Raw genomic sequence first — 22,194 nt, 5'->3', positions numbered from 1 at the left:
TTTATTGATGCAAATGTGACCAGAGGCTCGAAGGAACCTCCTCTCCATGCCCCCTGGCTATTCAGCATTCACCCACTCAGTGTCTGCAACCACTTTGGAACAGCCGCTGCAAATGATGAGCATGGACTGTGCTGGACATGGTGATTTTCTCTTCCTCAGATCCCTCCCTGTCATTCGTGTCTATGCCCAGACTGCCCACACCAGGCAGAACAAAGAGCTCTGTCCTTGCACACACCCAGAGTCCCATGTGGCCCTGAGCCCTGCGCACCTACCAGGTGGGCACCAGGGGGTGGCTGGGCTAGATGGACAAGGCCCAGTTCAGGGCCCTGCTGGGGACCACCCCCTTGCTTCCCAGGCCTGGCCTCAGGACCACTGCTTATGCCAGGGAAGACAGCCATGGGAAGCTTGCTCCACTCTCCACCAAAATCTTCCTGAAAACCCCACAGCCCCAGCCACAGTGACCTAACCCTGGCTCTGGGTCAAACAGGGACAACTGGCCAGCCCCCAGAGGCCAGGCTTCCCCCAGGCCTCTGACCACTCCTCTGTGATGGACGGGACTTTAAGTCCCGACAGGCAGAGCCATCCTGAGCCTGGGCCCCGAGCACGACCTTGCACAAGGTTCTTCTTGTGGGTCTCTGGGCTGCCTTGGCGGGGATCAGCGCCTTCAGAATCCCGCACCAGGCATGGAGTGTGTGTTTGCTGCAGACGGAAGCCGTGAAACCACCCTCCCTGGGCAGGACCTGTGCCTGGAGGGAGAGCAGAGCCCAGGAGGACTGAGGTGTGCTTCATTATGAATCTTGTTTAATGGATATTCATTATTTTCATTTATCTCCTCATCCTGCAGCTATGTAAATAAATGCAGGGTGACACTAGCCCTGCAGCAGAATGAATTAGGAACTAATTTCCCAAGGAGTGAATGTGGCATCCTGAGGTGGCCGCTGGCCAAAAGGGTCCCAGGGCTGGCACTGACCCAAGATTGACAGAGGCTCAGACTCCTTGGTCCTCTCGCAGGTCCTGGGGGCAGTGACTGGAGCAGGGTGGGAGGTATGTCCCCATCCCGGAGCTGCCACACCCAGGACGCTGAGGGGCACCCCCCTGCACCCTTCGCCAGGCAGTAATGGCTGGGGGAGGGCAGCAAAGGTGAGAAGCCCTGTCCTGTGAGAACTCATGATTCCTGAGGACCCGGTCAGACTCCAGGGCCCCTCAGCCCCCAAATCACACCTGCATGTGGGCTGCTTTATGATTGCCTTTTGAGTGCCTCACACCTGGCTGGGCCCTCCTGTAGACAGTTGTGGTTTCCTGGGATCAGAAGCTGTTCTGTGTTGCCGGGATTTTGCGTCTAACGCAGGATATGCCACATCGTGTGGATTTTGAATTGGATTTGGTATCCGGAGGCACCTGCTGCAGGGTCAAGGTTGCAGGGGGCACTCCTTGGCTTCTTGTCTTGTGGGGAGAGACCCCACAGGTGCTCAAGGTCGCAGACACAGGGAGCGGCCAATGATAATGGTACACCCCAGAGGAGGTGACCAGCACCCCAGCCCCATGCAGCCTGCTCCCTTCATTCACAATCTATGGGTGCACCTGGCATTGGCTGTGTGAGCAGGGCGTCAGCCAGGCCCAGGAGACCAGTGCAGCCCCCACCTCAGGGGAACAAGGGCTCCCATGAGGATGCTCAGATGAAAACCCACACACAACATGGGAGAATGCGGGTGACCTGGGTCCTCATTGGCACAGCCACTCGCTGCCCAGGTTACCTTCCACTCACCTCAGTAGTCTTATCTGTGAAAGAGGATGGTAATAATAGACCCTACCCCACAGGCATGCTGTGAGAATCAAACAAAATGTCCCACGTAAACCAATTTGCATAAGACAACCCCTGTGCCTCACCAGGGCAGAGCATGATGCACCAAGTTTAAACAAATGTGTAAATATCACCCAGTCCCTCACCATGTTAGCCTGCCTGGGCTGCCATAACAAAAACGCAACAGACCGGGAGGCGTAAACAACAGGAATTAATTTCCTCACGTTCTGGAGGGCGGAAGTCCAAGACCAAGGTGTCAGCAGGGTGGGTACCTGGTGAGGGCTCTCCATTTGGGTTGCAGGTGGCCACCTTCTGGCTGTGTCCTCACATGGTGGATAGAGGGGGAGCTCTCTTGTGTCTCTTGTCGGGACACTAATCCTGTTAGATCAGGCTTTGCCCTTACAATCTCATTTAACCTAAATACTTGTTTAAAGGCCCCTTCTCCAAATACAGTCCAACTGGTGATTAGGCTTTAACGTGAACTTTGGGCAGTAACAACATTTCGTCCAGAACACCCACCAGGAATATCAAACATCCTGAAGCTTTGTGAAAGAGCATATGAACATATGAACTCAGGGAGTGATGTTGTTACTCCCCTGAGTTCATATGTGAAAGTCTTTGAACAGAAAGGCGGGAGGATACTGTACGAGTTCACAGACAGAGAGAGGATTGTAGGTGGGCAGCAGCAAGTGATGAATTCATGAAAATGAGAATCGTCCTCTAGGAGGACAGTTTAAGAGGAATACCAAATTCATGAAAATGAGACTGTATCTCCAGGAGAAGAGTTTCAAAGTAATACCAAGTGGCCAAAGAGCCTCAGCAGAGATATGAGCATGACCGTGTGCCAGAAGGAAGGAAGGGCCCAGCCGGTCGGATGTTATGTCCCAATCCATGCCAAGTTGTGAGCTTCAGAGAATGGCTCCAGTATCAGGGCTGTACTGGCTGGATGGGAATGGCTTAGAAGAAAAATATTCCATTTTCATCCACTGTGAGTTTTTTCTTGGAGAGCCTTCTAATGGCAGCAAGCTCTGGTGGCACAAAACTATTCCCCCATGACATTGGCAGTTGAGTCACATCCCAGATGAGCTGACAAAAGGTTTCCTTCACATTGCTGGGCAGCCACCAATGCTTGGGGTTTGTTATAATTTTATGGGTAATAGATCATATCACACATGAGAAGAATTCATAATATGGAAATGAAGAAAAACAATTTATTAATGTTAATAAATCCTCCAATAAAACTTCCAGGAGGACCTATAGTGATAAATTGAATAATTATGAGTATAATTATGACTAACTAGAAGTATAATTTCATGCTAATGCAATAATAATGACACAAAAGTGTAGATCATGAATTTTAACTGCTTAGTTATTTCACATTTCCACAAGTATGGACAAAAAAAAAACCCGCTCTGAAATCTGATCAAATTATGGTTGACTGAGAAAGAGAAAGTGTTCTTGGTTTAAACAGACATCGTTTTGATTATCTTTACTGAACTGCAAAAAAGTCTTATGCTAATTAGGAACTTGAAGATACTAAATTCAAGAAATAGATACTCAGGAGTGCAACGTTTTTCTGAGTCAAAAAACCCCTGATGAACTCATCGTTTTATCACCTTTGAGCACCATGTGAAAGAGGGGATGGAAGATAATTTGCATTTAAGTTTGCATTTTATGTTGATAAATGTTTCAAGAAGGAATAAACTAGTGCAGACAGATGTGACTGCCTCAACTCAACAAAGCGTTTTATGCACTGAGATGAGCCCAAATTAACTGCCTCTGAAAAGGAGTTTGCTGGGGAATAAGAAAGATGGTTCCTGGAGGCATTTCCTTCACTCTGGACTCAGGACCCAGGTGACAAGGCTTCAGACTCTGGAGGGCTTTCCTAGAGCATCTCATTCCACAGGATTCGTGTAGGCTGTGAGGTTGTCCTTGGGTCATGAGAGAGCCCCACCAGGTGGGCATATTTCTTAAGCCAGAGTTACACGGGAAAAAGTGCAACACTTGAGTTGACAAAAGGGCTCCAGGAGACCAGGTTGGGGGACGGCCTCCTTCCGTGCTCTCCAGCCACTTGGTGCTATTGTTGCAGATATCTTCCCGTGGATGCCCAAGGATCCAACTGAACTTTATTTGATGGACTCTTTTCCCTCATGCCGAGTCAGGGAGGAGGGACTTGCTCCTAATACAAGAGGATTTAAGTAGAGCTTTGGGATTATAGACTCCATTAACCTATTTTTGAGAAATGGCCAAACAGGACTGTGCCGGGATCCCACTACTCCACCAGGGCTCCACTCCTTCCGGCTGCTCCCCTTCCTGGATAGGGGTGGGCACCGTCTTTCTCAGCTGTTCTGATTGATGTGTAGTGGTATCTCGTGTGGTTTAATTGGCATTGCCCTCTTGGCCAATGATGTTGAACATCTTTTCACGCACTTATTTACTATCCATAAGTGTTCTTCGGTGCATGGTTTGTTTAAATATTTTGCCCATTTTTTGACGGGTTGTTATTTTCTCATTGAACTTTGGGAGAGTTCCTTTTGAATTCTGGATACAATTTCTTCATCAAATTTATACTTGAAAAATACTTTCTTCCTATCAACGACTTGTCTTTTCACTCTATTAATAATCTTTTGAACCAGAAGTTTTTAATTTTAATGAAGTTCAACTTATGAATTTTTTCTTTGATGGATTTTACTTTTTGGTAGCATATCTATGAATTACTTGCTTAAACCAAGGTCACAAAGATTTTTTTTTTTTCCTGTGTAAGCTTCCAGAAGTTTGAGAATTTAGATTTTCTATTTAGGACTATGACCCATTTTGAATTAAATTTTGCATATAGTTAGTGATATGGATCGAAGTTCATTTTTTTTGCATATGTATATCCAAATGTTTCCAGCACCATATGTTGAAAGACTATCTTTTTTTTTTTTTTTTTTTTTTTTTTTTTTTTTTTTTTTTTACTGAACTGCTTTTGCAACTTTGTCAAAATCAGCTGTTCATACAAGTATGACTCTATTTCTGGACTTTCTATTCCATCCCATTCATGTATTTGTCCGTTTCCAAACCAAATCGCCCTGTCTCAATTGCTGTATCTTATCAGTCATGAAGCAGGTAGTATGAGTCTTCCAACTTTGTTCTTTTGTTCAAAGTTGTTTGAGTTATTCTAGGTCCTTTGTATTTTTATATAAACTGTATAATCAGCTTGTCAGTTGCTACAAAAATGCCCTTGATTTTCATTGAGATTGTCTTGAATCTATAGATCAATTTAGGAAATTTGACATCCTCAAATTGGAGGTTGTGAGTTGTCTGGTCCACAAACTCATTCTCTTCCTTTGGTTCTTCTGTTTCTCCAAGAAGCACTTAATTGTTTTCAGTGTATTCGTCTTACACATCTGCTGTCAATTTTTCCCATGATACTTCATTATTTGATACTATTGTAAACAGTATTTTTTCATACTTTATTTCTGGATTTTTGTTGCAATTGCATAAAAATATAATTGATCTGCATATATTAATCTTCTGTCGGCAATAATGCTAAACTCACTATTACTTCTAGTGAGTTTTATGTAGGTTTTATTGGATTTTAAAAATAGACTATCATGTCCTCTGAATAATGATGGTGTTACTTCTTTCTTTCAAATCTAGATCCTGTGTGTGTGTGTGTGTGTGTGTGTGTGTGTGTGTGTACTCTTGCCTTATTGTAGTGGTTGGGACCGCCAGGTCGATGTTGACGATAAATAATGAGAGCAGCATTCTTGTCTTGTTTTTAGGAGAAAATTATTCAGTCTTTCCCCCCACTGAGTTTGATGTGAATTTTAAGGTTGTCATAGATACCCTTTATTAGTCTGAGGACGTTCTCATCTATTTCTAGTTTGTTGAGAATTTTTATCATGGAGATAGCTTTAATTTTATCAATGGCTTTTTTGTGCATCAATTGAGATGATTGTACACTTTGTATCTTCTAGATTGCTAATATGGTCAATTATATTCATTGATTTTCAGATGTTAAACAAACCTTGTGTCCCTGGGATAAATCCTATTTGGCAATATGATTACTTCATTTGTTACACTTTGTTGAATTCTATTTACTGAAATTTTATTTAGAATTTTTGACTCTATGTTGATAAGAGAAATAGGCTAGTTGTTTTTTCTTGAATGTCTGTCTTTTGTTTTTGTTTTTCTATCACAGTAATGCTGGCCTTAAAGAATGAGATGAGAAGTATCCCCCTTCCTGCAGTTTAGAGATAGAGCATGTGGACTTGGTGCTCTCATTTCCATAAATATTTGGTGGAATTCACCAGTGAAGCGTCTAGATCTGGAGTTTTCTTTATGGGAGATTTATCATTTTTAAAAATCTTCTCAAAAAAATAAATTTTGGTTTTGTTGATTTTTTCTTTTGTTTGTTTCACCTTTTATTGCCTCCTGCTCTTCGTTTATGATTTGTTTTCTCCCGTTTTCTTTAGGTTTAATTCCATCTTCTTCTTATAGATCCCTAGTGGTCATTGATTAAGGTTTTTCTTCTTTTCTAATAGAGACATTTATTGCTCTAAGTTTCCTCTTCAGGACTGCTTTGGCAGCATCATGCAAATTTTGATCTGCAGTGCTTTAGTTTTATTTCAGTTCAAAATGTATTTTCAATTTCCTTTTTGATTTTTTTTGACCTATGTGTTATTTTGTTTTTTTTTTTTTTTTTTTTTTTTTTTTTTTGAGACGGAGTCTCGCTCTGTCGCCCAGGCTGGAGTGCAGTGGCCGGATCTCAGCTCACTGCAAGCTCCGCCTCCCGGGTTTACGCCATTCTCCTGCCTCAGCCTCCCGACCTATGTGTTATTTTGAAATGTGTTACTTAGTTTCCAAATATTTCAGAATTTTTCAAGGTTCTTTCTTGTATTGGTTTCTAATATAATTCCACTGCATTCAGAAACAACCTTTGTTTGACTTAAATCTTTTAAATTTATTTACTAAATTTTTTTTAAAAAACAGTCCATGGGTACATAGCAGGCACGTATGTTTATGGGTTGAAAGAGATATTTTGATACAGGCATGCAATGTGTAATAATCACATCAGGATAAATAGGACATCCATCCTCTCAAGCCTTTTAAATTTATTGTGACTCTTTCATGACCCATAACATGGTGTACGTTTTGGTAAGTGTTTCCTGCACACTGGGAAAGAATGTAAGTTTTGCTCTTGTCAGGTGGAGTGCTTTATAAACATCAGTGACATCAAGTTTAGATTTCCATGTCATTACTTCTTCTCTGTCTACTTACTCTATCAATTATTGAGAGAGCAGTTTTTAAATCTCAGGCTATAAATGTAGATTTTCTTTAACTCATCTTTATCATATCAGTTTTTGCCTTATACACTTTGAAGCTTTCTTATTAGAGATACAGAAGTTTAGATGGTTATGAGATCTTGGTGAGTGTACCCATTTACCATTATAAAATGATATTACGGTAATACTCTTTGCTCTAACATGTAGTTAGTATGATATTAACATAGTCACTAATTTAACATTAGTGTTAGCATAGAATGTATGTGTTTAATACTTTTATTTAAATCTCTGTCTTTTTATTTAACATGTGTTTATTGTAGACAGCATATATTTGAGTCTTGTTTTCTTGACTAATCTGACATCTCTTCATCTTAATTGGGACATTTAAATAATTTATAGTTAATGTGAATATTGCTTTTCTTTATATCCACCGCCTTGTGAATTTGTCTTATGTGTTTTTTGTTCCCTTTTTACTCTTTTTCTGACTTGTTTTTGATTAGTTATATTTGTAATTCCATATTTTCTCCTTTGTTGGTTTACCTAAGTCATTATTGTTGCAGTTCCCAGGGCTATTTCAGGTGTCAGAGTAAACATCTTTAACTCCTCACAGTGTGCTCTCCAGTGAGACTACACCACCTCCCAAAGGGTAGAAAAGATCCACAGTATATCTCCACTTATTCTTTGTGCTATGGTTATAAAATTTACCTTTACTTATTCAATAAACAGACAAAAGGTAATGTTATAAGCATCTCTATGCCAATAAACAAATTGAAATTAACACCTTCATTGAAATGGACAAATTGATCACTTTCTGCTTCTCCTTAGACAATCTTGGTAGGTTGGACTCAAAAGTCAGGAGAACCCTATATTTGCTGAATTTCATGTCATACCCATCAAGAGTATTCTCCATGTGCCTCACAAAGAACTTGGCACACATCCTCTGACCTGACACATCCTCTGACCTCTCAGGCATGAGAGAGTCAAGTGCCTATGGCAGGAGGACAGCAGGACCTGCCTCAGATCCAGCCTCACTCCTGGGCTTTGTCAGGGCAGGACTGTGGGTGTGGTCCCCACAGTGCAGACAGACATGGGCAGGAGGAGGAGTGGCTGTGAGGTCATCCTGAGGAACACCTGGAAAGGATGCTCCATTCAGGGTCCTGGAGCTGCAGGGGATGTTCTCAGGCTGCCCATGTGGGAGGAACTACAAACACTTCCACGAGAAGAGAGCAGGATACAGAAATCTGCAAGGCTGGGAGAGTGAGAGCAGTTTCTAGGCATTGCAACCATGTAAGACCCTCTTGCCTACACTTCCCCCCATTCCAGCATTGGTGGGTCAGACACTGGCTAACAAACTGGAGATAGAGACTGGGGGAGAAAAACGTAAGACAAGTAAACAGGGACTATCCAATCATGTCTGTCTTTCTCTCTGTAGACCTCTAGCCTAAATGAGTGTGAGCTGAGGGAAGGAGGAAAATGTGACATACAATCAGGTTTGGGGAATGAACATTCCATTTTCTGACCAAAGACTATTTGCAGCTGAAAGTGACCAAATCACTTTCTATTATCCAAGAGTCAGGAAAACCATCTGGACCCACTGGGGTTTCATCTATGGCTAGGGAAAGATTCAGCCTGCTGCAGATTCGTAAGGAGGTAGTGAGAAAAATAAAGCCCTACAATACCCCGTATCCAACCATATCATGAGTCAACCTTCTTCACCCTACCATAAACATGCCTTCAATTAACAGCAAACAAGGTGCAATTGCTTTGCATCTCGCTACACTTCAAAACACTCTACTTTTTCATCCTTTATATGTTTTCCTGTCTCTACCCCATACCATTTTTGCCGTTTCTAGATCATGCATATCACCCAGCTATCCAGAGCTATTCAATGTAGGTTACTCTGAAAACAAGAGAGAAAAAGAAAATCGACATCTCATAGTGCTTGTTAACATAAAGAAATGATACATGCAATGTATCATTAAGGTATAATCAAGTGTCAAAACAGGTACTATCATGCAAATGCATGATTTCTATCCAATGAGTCAGTCACAATGAGACTTTGAGATGAGTGAATTTGAGAAGACGGTGGCAACAGCTACCTGCCACAAAGTCCAGTTTTCTGCACACTGCATTGTAGGATGAAGGCCGCTGACTGCCTGATGTGCCATTAGCAATGGACGGAAACCAAAATGTTGATGAGTGAAGACATTAGGGGCAGAATGGAGTCCAGAAATTGTCCTCTCCACTTGCCTGCATGTTTGTGATAGTTCATAATAAAGAAGATAGAAAGGGAGGGAGGGAGAGACAGAGCGTGCACGTCCAGGAGACACTGAGTTCCCTGCAGGCTTTTGCCACAGCTGTGCCTCTGCAGCCCACACTCAGACCCACTTGGGGTCACATGGAGAGTAGCAAGACACATGAGCATCTGGCCATGTTTCCAATGAGCAGGACAGACTCTAATTCTGCTGGGATGTGTTAAAATGTAAACATGCCTTTTTCCCTAGCATCTCCTTCACTAAGCACCTGCCAGGAACAGTTATCAACCCATTCCTGTCTCCTCAGTGATCAATTAGGAATAAGCAAGACTAGACCAGGAAGACCCTGTGATATGAGGCTCCCACTCCAGAGTGGGCATTGCTGCTCATGGATCTGCAATCGTGGAGGAGAGAGTTGCATATTCCTCTGTGGTGGTGGCCCTGGAGAGGGGCTGAGAATCACTGGTTTACAAACTTATCCCAGGGATGAGTTAACTGGGACCCAAAGAGACAAAGTGAACATTCCAAGGTCAGACAGTGAATTAGCTGAAGAAGAGGCACTCAACTGGAATGTAACTACTACTCCTCTTCTTTTTCTTCTTCTTCTTCTTCTTCTTCTTCTTCTTCTTCTTCTTCTTCTTCTTCTTCTTCTTCTTCTTCTTCTTCTTCTTCTTCTTCTTCTTCATTGGAGTCTCACTCTATCACCCAGGCTGGAGTACAGTGGCACGATCTCAGCTTACTGCAACCTCTGCCTCCCGGGTTCAAGCCATTCTTCTGCCTCAGCCTCCTGAGTAGCTGGGACTACAAGCGCACACCATCATGCCTGGTCAATTTTTTTTTTTTTTTTTTTTGTATTTTTAGTAAAGACAGAGTTTCACCATGTTGGCCAGGCTGGTCTCAAACTCCTGATCTCAAGTGATCCACCATCTCAACCTCCCAAAGTGTTGGGATTATAGTCATGAGCCACCACGCCCAGCAGAAAGTAACCATTCCTATGCAGCTCCTCTTCCCAGGCACTGAGCACCCTGAGAAGAACAGCCACAGCTTCCAGTGATCTTGGTGCCCTGCACAGATGAGGGAGCAGGAAACCGCAGGAAAGTGCAGTGTGATCCCTTCCTCACACCAAAGACTAGCATCAAAAACGTGCTGGCAAAACGTGAAGCCACTGGAATGTCCGCACGCTGGTGATGGGGTGTAAATGCAAATGGTGAGGGGATTGCCCTTGTGCCCCCAGTGGCCAGCACTCCCACCAAGGCAGTGTGAACATGCACCAATTACATGCAGGGGAAGGGTGTCCCAGGGGCTCTTTCTGGTGTAAGAGCCAGAAACTAGAAATGACCTTTGATGATTAATTTTATGTGTCAGCTTGTCTTGGCCATGGGGTGCCCAGAGAGCAAATAAGACCTTATTTCTGGGTGTGTCTGTGAGGCTGCTTCCAGGCATGGTTTGCATGTGAATGCACGTGCTGTGTAAAACAATTTCCCTCCCCAGTGTGCGTGGGCCTCACCCAACACCACCAGAGCTTGAATAGGACAAAAAGATGAGGGGATGGAGAATTCGCTCTTTCTGCCTGACTCCATGAGCTGGGACATTCATCTGCCCCGATCTCAGACTGAGACTCACAACATCTGCTTTCCTGGGTCTCCAGCTTGCAGACAGCAGACTATGGGACTTCTCAGCCTCTACAATCACATGGACCAATTCCTTAGAATAAATATCTCTGTATCTATGTGGAGAATACACACACACACACACACACGTAAAGGACCTCCTACTACTGTGCATCCACATAGGGCTCTCACAGTCACAAGGATGAGCAAAGCTCCCTGGACAGCCACAGACCAAAGGCACTAAATGACCATTCAAAGGACATTTGGGAACAAACAAAAGTAACCCTTAGTGACTCAGGTCAGAGTTCTCGTGACCTTGGGGGTCACTGTGGGGGGCAGGAGGCAGTGAGGACGGGGCTGGAACTGTCCCATCAGATCTGCCTGCTGGTCACTCTGGCAGAAGTGCATCTAAAAACCCCCAAGTCCTGCCCTTAGAGTAGCAAGCTTTGCATACATTACCCTACCTAGCTGTGCCTTTACTATGAAAAAGTAAAAGCCAATTAGCAAACAGTGGGGGGAAAAAGCCAAAAACACACAGTGTGGTGCCCTCTTGGCTGGGGGTGTGACACATGTCAGAGGAGGTGGCCACGACCTGGGAGGCTAAGGATGGGGCCTGCGATTTCCCGGGCCCGCAGAGCACCACTCACCCCGCCACAGCACAAACCAGTCCACAGAGAAGAAATCACCAGCGTTCAGCCTACACTTGTGGACTTAAGTGGCCTCTCTGTAACACATGTTATAGGATTTAAAGGAAGAAAGCAGCAGCACACACAGCTTTGCTTTTCTCTAATAGTACTTTGCCCAGTAATGGCTCAACTCAACTCATGCTTTTCCTCCACACTGGATGGGAACGTTTCCCTCCTCCTTTCAAACCACAGTGGCAGGCGTGCCCTGTGTCCTGCTCCATCCCCTTGGGCCCTTCCTGCTCTGCCAGCTGGAGGGGCCGCTCTGTAGTTTGCTTCTATAACAGCCCCTCTTATATCCAGGGAGGCTCAGCCTGGGAGGGGCAGCAGGGAAGTGAGTGTGGGAGGAGAGAGCCCCAGGGGCCCCTCCCTGCCCTGGGCTGACCACTGTGCTGTTCTCCGGACTCTGGCTACTGGCTGGCAGCAGACTCCCAGCAAAGCCCCTCCAGGTCTAGTGGACGCCACTGGGAGCCTCCACTCCTCTTGTCAAATGCCCCTACCCTGTGGACCCCCAGCCAGCAGGCCCTTTGTGGAGCCCCAAAACCAGAGTCTCCCACCACACACTCCTGCCCGAGCCTCCCCTTGAAACTGCTGGCAGGTGGATTTTGGACCTCACAGTTCTTCTGTGGGGACTTTTCTTTTTTTTTTTCCCCCGTCTTTCTTAATAAGCCCTGCAGTCAACTCCTATCAACAGCCACAGCTCCATAGTCTTGTGAGAAACCTTTTCGCCTGCACCCCCGGGGGATTCACAGATGATTTCCATTAACACAACCTGTGAATGGGATTCGCCAAAGTCACAGAGAGAAGCCTTGGAGGCCCCCTGCTGAAGAGGAGTGGGCAAAACTCAGCGCAATTTGCCGGAGCCTCCTCAATCCCACAAAGGATGAGTTCTCAAGGCACCTGGAGGAAGCCATCGGCATGAGTAGGACGTGGACCCTACTCTCAGGCTCAGCGGTGCCCGCCATCCATGGCCACTGCTGTCGGCTCGGGTACCTCCTTCTGAAGACCTTTAATCAGACAAGAAGATGGGGAGATTTAAGACGCTGACCCCTTCCTGTCCCGCGCAGGGGCCTCCCAGGCTGTGGGCAGATCAACCATCTCACATATCTCTGACATCATCATAGAACCATCCCCATTAGGCAGAGGAGGATCTGAGATGTGGGGCTGTGTAGTCTCAGCCTAGGAACAGCAATGGGAGTGGGGTGGAGACCAAGATGCAGACGCTGTACCCTTGGACTGCACGGCCAGCGCAGACAGGCACACAAAGACATGAGCAGGCGCGAGGGAGAGAATGGTCACTGCATGGAAACAATATGTTAGCTGTGCAGAAAATTCAAGAGAAAATTGAAAAATTACTAGATGTGATCAGAGAATTCAGCAATTGGACTGAATCAACATAGGTAATCAATAGCTCCCTGTAAGGAAGCAAAAAACACATTAGAACATGTAATGCAGTGATTTTCATTGATGATAGTCACAAAAAGGTTACATATAGATCAATAAGTAGAATAAGAAGTTAGTAAGAGTTCTGTAAAGAAGAGGATAAACGGGCCAGGCGTGGTGGCTCACACCTGTAATCCCAGCACTTCGGGAGGCTGACATGGGTGGATCACCTGAGGTCAGGAGCTCCAGACCAGCCTGGCCAACAAGGTAAAACCCCATCTCTAGTAAAAATACAAAATTAGCTAGGTGTGGTGGCATGTGCCTGTAATTCCAGCTACTCAGGAGGCTGAGGCAGGAGAATCACTTGAACTCGGGAGGCAGAAGTTGTGGTGAGCCGAGATCCTGCCACCACACTGCAGCCTGGGCAACAAGAGCAAAACTCTGTCTCAAGAAAAAAAAAAAAGAAAAAGAAGAGGATAAATGTCACAGAAGGGGAAGTTAAGAAAAGGAGTGGGGGGCATAAATGGCTTCTGGAGATAAGGTGTGGTGGCACAGCTGGGCCACTGATTCTGTGTCTCCTGAGTTCCCAGGACCTAGGACGGTAGCGACAGCTGAGAAGTCTACCTTCAGCAAAGAAGGGGGGAGCTGCCCCTTGACCCAGTTCTCAAAAGGAATTTTCCTGGAACTCGATGTGTTCATTAGAAACTTACCTAGAAAGAAAAAGAGAGTATCATCATTAAGGTATTATAACAAGGAGAATTTTACCCTAAAAGATGAAAACTAATGAAATAAAACTATTACAACAAAATAAAATAATACAATTATTTTCATTTATATTATTATATTAATAATATATTATTATAAAATATATTAAATATATTTTATACTATATTATTAAATATTAAATAATAGAAATATTAAATATATTTATATTATTTAAAATATAAATAGTAATTATATTTATATTATTTGAAATATAAATATTAAATACTATATTATCAAATATAGTATTAAATATATTATATTAAAATACTATATTAAATATAGTATTAAATATATTAAATGTATTATCGTACATATTATAAAATATAATATATATTATGATATATTAATGTATTTGTTTAACAAAAATAAGCAACAGAAGTGCAGAGATGAGTGTTTTAGACAACATGATGCTGTCACAGACAAGACGCTGCAGACCCACCGGCCAGACCAGGGTGCCCAGCCCTGTGTGCCTGGCCTGCGAGCCTGGATCCCACCTGCCATGGGCAGAACTGTGGCCCCAGGACTGGTCCGTGGAAGCCCTAACCCTGCATGTGGCTGTGTCTGGAGACAGGCTCTATAGGAAAGTGACTCAGGTTAAACGAGGTCCTGAGGTGAGCCTGAATCCCCCAAGCCTGGCATTCTGATAAGAAGCAAAAGAGACCTCAGAACTGCCTCTCCCCGCATGTGGGGACGGTGGCCGTCTGTGAACCAGGAAGTGGGCCCTGGCCAGGAATGGAACTGGCTGGCACCTTGATCGTGGATTCCCAGGCTCCAAAACGGTGAGAAATCAATGTCTGGTGTTTCAGCCGCCCAGTCTGTGCTATTTTGTGTTAGCAGCCTGGGCGCACTGATATTATACCAGTGCTGTTCAAGATACTGTGTTCCAGCAATTCGTTATCTATTTTGGGGGAAAAGCGTCCATTAAAAGTCATGCCCTAAAACCCCTCCAAAAACATTCGATAGGTTTAATTAAAAAGCAGAGATTTCTGTGTTGTGCTTGCTTTGTTTGCAAAATTCAAAAATATGTTGATGGGGGTGTCTGAAGAAAGGTGGCGGTCTCAGAAGTGCCTGCCTGGGGCTGGCTCAGGCTGGTACTCTGGGTCAGGTGCAGCCTCACAGAAAAACCCCTATCCCTACCCAGGAGGGCCCTGCCTGCTTCCCACCTGGCCACGGCTCCCAGTGGGCCCGCTCCCTGGCCGGGGTGCCCATAACACGTAACAGGTAACACGTCTGCTGCTTTTAGCTCTCAGTAGGGCTGGTTGTTTCATTTCCTGAGTCCTCGCAGGTATTCTGCCAGATCCTATTTTAAACTGAAAGTCCTCGTTGAATTCACACTCAATCTCCACATTCTGCTTCCTCCTTGAAGGTGTCAGACACATTGGCTCCCTTCCTGCACACCACAAACACATTTCCTTAACTGATTGCTTTGCGCGTGAAGCCGTGCCATCCTTTCTGAGTAAGGATTCACATGTTTTCAAGGATTTCCAACAGGTTTCGAGAAAAGAGCCGTCGTCTCCTTTTCGGTTAGCCATCTCAGTGTTGTGCGCTGTTCTGAGGCACCACCTTCCTGGCACAGGTCACTTGTGGCTTCCAGACGGCACAGTTAAGGAAGAGGAGGCGACGGGGATCACATAAATCCTGATGCTCGCTAATAGAGTTTATTAATAGCTCACTCGTGGTGATCGGCGGGCCCCAAACACGCTCCCCGTGGTTACAGATGACCCGCTTCTATATTCTGGCGCTGCTGGAACAGACTTCGTCGGACTCATTTTAATTATTTTCCAGAAGTGATCCATTTTCCATGAAAATGCGTGTAGGGTTTATCTCATTCCTGGAAGTCATTACTTTGTCATGAAAAATTCCAAGTATCCTGGAGCACAGGGGAATAAAATTAGCCTCGACTTTAATCACAGAGCAGAGGGTAATTTTACCTACATTCTTGGGCACAATCATTTGAGTGATCGGCCTATGAAGAGCTATTGTCTTATTCTCCCTCAGGGTGAGATCTCAGAGTCGGGGGTCTGCTTTTTGAGAAATCTGGGGCACAGCTGGCTGCTCCCTGAAAGGCTTGAGACTCCAGAGAGTGCTGAGGAACTGGCTGCGTGTCAGGCTTCGAGGCAATGGTGCTTTGAGAGAATCCTCCCAGGCCAGGTAGTCGAGCTGCATGACGCCCAGACACGAGGAGAGACTCGGGAGTTTGAGCACCAGGCTTCAAGTCTTGATTCTGCAGCTTGTTCTGTGCATGAGGTGATCTTTATTTCATGTGATATTTATCCAGCATACGTCAGGTGCCAGGCGCCGTGCTGTGTGATGCAGATACAATGAAGACCAAGACAGGCATGGTTTCTGTTCTCTGGTTCGGTGCCAACATCCTACGAATATTTTACATGTCACTAAAAAATCTGTAATTTTCTTAAATAGATCCTACCGGTTAATCATGCACAATTCCACATCTCTCTATAATGCAATTTAAGTATTCATAATTACCAACCCGGCCTCAGATTTTCTATTGCGTGTAAATGCTCTTGAAGACCCTGGAAGCAGAGGGCTCATCCTAACAAGGGCACTTCTCCCAAGTCATCTCGTGGGATGCAAAAAAGAATCATTGTGAAAAGAGTTTTTCACCTCTTAACAACTCACTCTATAAAGACAATGTCAGGCTTAATCAGAGCTGGAGATGCAGGGTGTTAAACGGAATGAATAGGAAACCTCCCTGAATCCCCAAGTGCCACTCTGAGAACAACAATGCTGTTTCCAGGAAAAAGAAAACCACAAGAAAAGCCCAGGCACAAAGTGACATTTACAAGAATTGATGACAGACCTCGGATACACCAATTTCAATTACCCAGCACTGGTTACACACATGGGGCCCGAGAAACCTCCCAGGCCTGGGCTCCCCGCCTGACTCGCTGCTTGCCATCAGCCCAGGCTGTGACTTTGCAGGGAACAGATGGGAGCTGCTTAGAAGCCGATGGTCTCACCACCATCACATCAGACTCGGGGGGCAGCATAGCAGAGGGCACTGAGGGCTGGAATCATCCACCCATCCACCCATCCATCCATCCATTCATCCGTTCATCCATCTATCTATCATCCATCCATTCACCCATTCATTCATCCGTTCATTCATCCATCCATCATCCATCCATCCATTCACCCATTCATCCATCCATCCATCCATCCATCCACCCATCCATCCATCCACCTATCCATCATCCATCCATCCATTCACCCATTCATCCATTCATCCACCCATCCATCCATCCATTCATCCACCCATCCATTCATCCATCCATCCATTCATCCATTCACCCATCCATTCATCCATTCATCCATCCATCCACCCATCCATCCATCCATCCATCCATTCATCCATTCACCCATCCATTCATCCATTCATCCATTCACCCAAACATCCATTCATCCATTAACCCATCTATCCATCCATCCATCCATTCATCCATTCATCCGTCCATTCACCCATCCATCCATCATCCACCCATTCATCCATCCATACACCCATCCATCAGTCTATTCATTCATCCATCCATCCGTCCATTCACCCATCCATCCATCATCCACCCATTCATCCATCCATACACCCATCCATCAGTCTATTCATTCATCCATCCATCCATCCATCTATCCATCCATCCACTCACTAACTCACTCACTCTGTACTCAGGGTGCCGACACATCTCCAGCTTTCTTCTGTGGGCGGAGGTTGCAGCAAACAAACCAAACCAAACCAATGTTCACCTTCGTTGAACCTTCAGTCTTTGCTGGGGAGGGGATAATAAACCAAACTGTATGGACCATGTCAGATGGTGAAGGGAGGCAGGGTGGCTGCAGAGAGCAGCAGTGCACAGCGATGGGTGGGTGGAGTCATTCACACCTGGCAGTCAGGAGGACCCCTTGGAGGTGGTGCCCGTGCACAGAGATAGGAGGGTGGAGCCCGCTCACGCCTGGCGGCCAGGAGGACTCCTCGGAGGTGGCGGCAGTGCAGAGATAGGAGGGTGGAGACTGTTCACACCTGGGGGCCAGGAGGGCCCCTCAGATGCATCCGCAGTGCAGTAGAGGCCGCAGTGAAATAGGAACAGACTCCATGATGTCCAGAGACGGCAGAGGGGACAACAGGAGGGCCTCAGAGAGGGAACCCCCTCGAGGGCAGAGGGTGCAGGGCTGCCCGCTGTGGGTAAACAGCCGCCAAGGCTGCTCCGGTGAGCATAGGTGTTAGGAGCACGGTGATGGGTGTGGGAGCCCAGCTGGGAGGCGGGTGCCTGGGCCTGAGTGCAGTTGGAGCTGGTAAGAAGGGTTCGGAGTCTGGGTGTTTCAAGAGTAGAGCTCCCCAAGGTTTCCCAACCCACTGAATGTGAGCTCTGAGAAAGAGGGGCCATGAGTATCCCAGTTTTGTGCCTTTGCCGGGGATGGTCAGGAGCCCTTTGGAGGTCCAGGAGTCACATTAGAAGCACGTGAGGTCCGGAAGCCTCCACGCAGGAAGAAATGTTGTTGAGGAAGGGGGAGCAAGGCAGGTGCCGGGGGACAGCTTTACTCAGAGAAGACGAAAGAGCCGAGGGCTGGACGTGTCCCTCGAGAGAGGCCTGCTGGGCACCGTGGTAGAGAACCAGCAGACACGGGCCCAGAGTCGGGGGAGCTGGGGCTCAGGAGACAGGCCGAGGGACCTCCGGTGGGGCACCCCCATGGGCTTCAGCTTCTCCATTTGTGAAGCTGGGCTGAGGAGCCTCCCCTGCCAAGAGGTTCTGCTTATCCCAGCCTGGCCTGGCAGGACAGGAAAGTCGAGGAAACAGACGCAAACTCGCAGCCGCATGAGGCCCAGGGGAAAGGCCGGGAACTTCTCGGTCTGTGCAGGAGCCACCGTGTGACTTTGCCAGGACAACCTGTAGAGCGCCAGGCTGCTGAGCCAGACGATCTGCTGGGCACACTCACACCGACCTCGGCGTGTTTCAGGAACGAGCTCAGGCATGCAAGTAGGCATTAGCTTGTGCTGAACAGCAGGACAACACAGTTATTCTCATGATGGTAATTTAAGTTTGAATTCTACACTTTTTATCCCCGTTATTTACCAGAGAATGTGGACGTCTACTCTGCGTGGACTTCTGACACCGCTCTCTCTGGCCATCTGTTCTCCTGTGGCCTCCGGTACAGCCTGGAGGAAGGGCCACGTATGTGTCACTGTCATTAGTGTTTCGGCCTCCACCATCTCCTTTCTGCCTCACATGGTGGCCTTGGCCCTGAGGACACAGAACAGCTTAAGTAAGGGACTGTGAACCCCTGACAGCAGTCCCTGAACCCCCCACAGCGGCCCCAGGGACTGAGTAAGGGACTGTGAACCCCCCACAGCGGCCCCAGGGACTGAGTAAGGGACTGTGAACCCCTGACAGCAGCCCTGGGGACATCACTTTCATTCATTTCTTCCCTCCTGCTGGGTACCGCAGGGGTCCTGGCCTCTGGATGGGAGCCACCCTTGCAGGGGACCCCAATGCCGTGCGATGGAACCATCTGGAAACCTTGCTTCTCACACTGGGCCATCTCTGGGGGCAATTTCCCGGCTTCCTCCTGTGAGGTCCAGGTTGGGGGATCAGGCTGTGATGCTGCCACTGAGGCCCTTGCTTCCTACGTGACAGACATCTCGCCTCTTCCTTCTCTTGTCGAGCCTTAACAACGAGAGTAAGAAAAAATAGGACAGGCGCAGTAGCTCACGCCTGTAATCCCAGCACTTTGGGAGGCCGAGGTGGGTGGATCATGAGGTCAGGAGATCAAGCCCAACCTAGCTGACATGGTGAAACCCCATCTCTACTAAAAATACAAAAAAATTAGCTGGACATCGTGGTGTATGCCTGTAATCCCAGCTACTCAGGAGGCTGAAGCAGGAGAATCGCTTGAACCTGGGAGGCGGAGGTTGCAGTGAGGTGAGATGGCGCCACTGCACTCCAGCCTGGCGACACAGCGAGACTCCGTCTCAAAAAAAAAAGGGAAAAAGTAAGAGTATTCTTCAATCACTCTGCCAGAGTCTGCTCTGTGTCACGGAGGAGGAGACTGAGGTCTGGATCAGGGTGCCACTGACTCACAGGAACAAAGCGATGTGGGGCCACAGCAGGAATGAGACCCGGTGATTCCAGATCCTGCCGGATTATTCCAGATCATTGTCATCGGCCTCTTCCACGGCAGATTTCTCCCTGGTCCAGGCAGCATTTCCCAACACACCTGGGAGGCCTCCGAGGCCTGGGGTATGGCGGCTTGAGACACCCCAAGAGGGATCGCCTCGGTCACTGCTCTGCAGCTGTTCGTTGATTTGAGTACACGTTTTCGTTTGAGGTCACTGTAGAGCCCTGTGTGGGTGGAAGAAACGACGCAGAGGGATCCTGTTCACGTTGCGTCCGGTGTCGCCCGGTGGGGACATCTTGTCAGACAATAGCACGATGTCACCTCCAGGATGTCAACAGTGATGCAGTCAAGACCCTGGACGCCCGTCACACAGGGTCCTCTCCTGCTGTCCTGCTGTCCCCTGAGAGCTGCATCGCCACTGTCCCACCCCGTCCCCTCCACCGCCCCTGGCAACCTCTCATCTCTCCTCCATTTCCGAAATGTCGTCGTTCTTATGTCTCTATCAAGGACCTGGGAAAAATGGGGGGAGTGTAAGTGAAGCTCAGGGCGCAACTGCCTGGGGGTACTGCCCTGCATAGGCACGTCTTTCAGGCAGGACCCCCAGGGCAACAGTCAAGGACAGGAAGGGAGGATATGTGAGTAGTTGATGTGAAACCTGGACGTCCTACACGCTGTGTTCACCCTGAGGAAGGCTTTGACGTAGAAACACAAGCCCACAGAACTACCAGCAATACCAGGTTTACTGTCCATAGTTGTAGTTAATTTCCTCATTGATCTGGTGAAAGGTATGCTTGGCCCTGGCTTTCTTTTTTTTTTTTTTTTTTAGACGGAGTCTCGCTGTTGTTGGCCAGGGCTAGAGTGCAATGGTACGATCTCCTCAGCTCACTGCAACCTCGGCCTCCCGGGTTCCAGCAATTCTCCTGTCTCAGCCTCCCGAGTAGCTGAGATAACAGGCGCCCATGACTGTGCCTGGCTATTTTTTATATTTTTAGTAGAGATGGGATTTTGCCATGTTGGCCAGGCTGGTCTTGAACTCCTGACCTCAGGTGATCCACCCACCTCGGCCTCCCAAAGTGCTGGGATTACAGGCATGAACCCCAGCACCCGGCCGGCGTGGCCCTGGTTTTTCACTGAGACACTCTTTTGTCCAGCATCCCTCCTGCTAACAGTGTCTACAGTGTCCTGTGGAAGGTGGTGACTGGGAAGTGGCTGCCTGGCTATTGGATCTGCAGGGCTGTGACCTTATTTTGGGTTCTGTTTCTTCATCTTTCTCCCTCAACCCTCCCTCACCAAGTTCTCTCAAAATATTCTGCTGAGTGATGTAGTTCAACCCCAGAGTTCCCTTCCCGTTCTAATTTTTGGTTTTGAATTAGATGGCCTGTTTCAGGTTTCATTTTATTAACAGAATGAGGTAAAAGAGCCACCTTGTTAAAGTCTTGAATTTGTCAGAAAATATGTTCACGTCTACCCTGAAAATCTCACATGGTTGTTGCTTTTCTATTTGCATAACTGAATTATGGCTTAATTGATTTTTACTGGGAACGTTTTAGGTTATGACTTTCATGTGCCTTTGTCCTGTGTTTGGGTTTTTTGTCTTGTATGTGTTGTTTTGACTTTTGATACTCGGGTTTATTGTGGGAAGAGGAACCTAGGAATGGTTTTCTGGCTCAGTCCAGTCTGTGTTTGCTGTCTGGGATCTGAGGGAGGTTCTGACCATTGCGCGTACCAGTCCACCCAGGTTGGGAAGCCTGCGCTGTGTGCAACCCCCCAAAACCTGCACTAGGAGCAGCTGCTGGCCTTGCCTGGGCTTAGAGAGATTCTTCGCCATAGCTCTCCACTCAGGTCCAGGATTCAAGTTCCACGGTTGCCTGTCTCCTGGCTCACGGGAGGGGCGGGTCTTAGGGGCACCTGGCATCTGGGATCCCAGGTGGGTCACGGCAAAAGGGAAGTGTCTGGCAATGGGGAAGAGGAAGGAGTCGTCGAGAGAGGCACAGGGACGGTGGGGGGGCTGGGTGGGGGAGGGGAAATGCAGTCACAGGGAACCCAGGAGGAGGGTCCCAGCGAAGAGGCCAGCCTGTTGCTGCTGAAGGTTGTCTAACTGCTGATTAGCTTTGGCCAGATAATTTTTTTCTAGTGAATCAAAATTTTAAATCAGATTTCCTTTGGAGGCCTCCAAATACCAATCAAAAATGGCTGCCCCCTGGGCCTGAGAAACCCTATTCCCTTGGTAAATTTAGGGTGTTTAGAAAGATGGGCACAAGAATTAGGATTGTAAGGAAAGTGCCTATGAGAATAAGGGGT

This window comes from Macaca thibetana, chromosome 10 (genome assembly GCF_024542745.1).
Source record: "Macaca thibetana thibetana isolate TM-01 chromosome 10, ASM2454274v1, whole genome shotgun sequence".
Lineage (NCBI taxonomy): Eukaryota > Metazoa > Chordata > Mammalia > Primates > Cercopithecidae > Macaca > Macaca thibetana.
This window is presented reverse-complemented; position numbering follows the sequence as displayed.